This window comes from Galeopterus variegatus, unplaced genomic scaffold (assembly GCF_000696425.1).
Source record: "Galeopterus variegatus unplaced genomic scaffold, G_variegatus-3.0.2 Scaffold6769, whole genome shotgun sequence".
In the NCBI taxonomy this organism is placed as follows: Eukaryota; Metazoa; Chordata; class Mammalia; order Dermoptera; family Cynocephalidae; genus Galeopterus; species Galeopterus variegatus.
In genome coordinates, this window is record NW_007732880.1 from 10,052 (window position 1) to 11,086 (window position 1,035).

The following is a 1,035-nucleotide window of genomic DNA, read 5'->3' on the forward strand; positions in this document are numbered from 1 at the left end:
AATCCATGCTGACTGCTAGTAATTACTGCCATTTATTTACATTTTAGTTCTTTAGTTTTCTACAGTTTGGCACCTAGATGTCCAGTCTGATTATAGAGAACACCTTTTTACGTCTTTTGAAAATAAGGATATTTGCCCTCCCCTGTGCATTAGTCATTTCAGGTTGCTATAACAAATATACCATAGACTAGGTGGGTGGCTTAAACAATAAACATTTTTTTCTCACAATTCTGGAGTCTAGTAAGTCCAAGATCAAGGTACTGGCAGATCTGGTGCCTGGGNTCTCACAATTCTGGAGTCTAGTAAGTCCAAGATCAAGGTACTGGCAGATCTGGTGCCTGGGGGGGGCCCACTTTGTGGTTCACAGACAGCTGCCTTCTCTTTGTGTCCTCACATGGCACAGAGCAAAGAATGTCATGTCTCTTCTTATAAGAGCTCTGATCCCATTTGTGAAGACTCCACTCTCATGGCCTAACTGCCTCCAAATACTATCACCTTGGGGGTGAGGATTTCAACATATGAATTTGAGGGGACACAAACATTCAGTCCAGAGCATCCTGCTTTGGGGCAAGTTTGTCATTTCTTGGTGACTCTTAGGACAGTTTCTGTAATCACATCTGCAGATCATTTTAGAATTCAAGGATATATTACTTCAGGATATACATCCACTAATTTAAAGAGACTGGGATATCTCCTTCATTTTCATCATCTAGAGTTTCAATTCTTTTTAATCAATTAAAATTTTAATAGGTAATACAAGGTTTTACTACATATATATATGTAGGTTTGACTTATATATATGTAGTGTATATATATGTGTGCGTGTGTGTGTATATACATATACATATATATATATATATAGTGAAAGCAAGTCTCATTCCCATCTGTCTCCTCCAGCCACCTAATTTGCCTCCTAGAGAAAATTACTCTGGTCACTTACTCATATAGTTTCAGAGATATCATATATAATACCAGCACATAAATATTTATATATTTAAAACAAATTGTAACATCTTTGCTTTTTCACTTAATTCA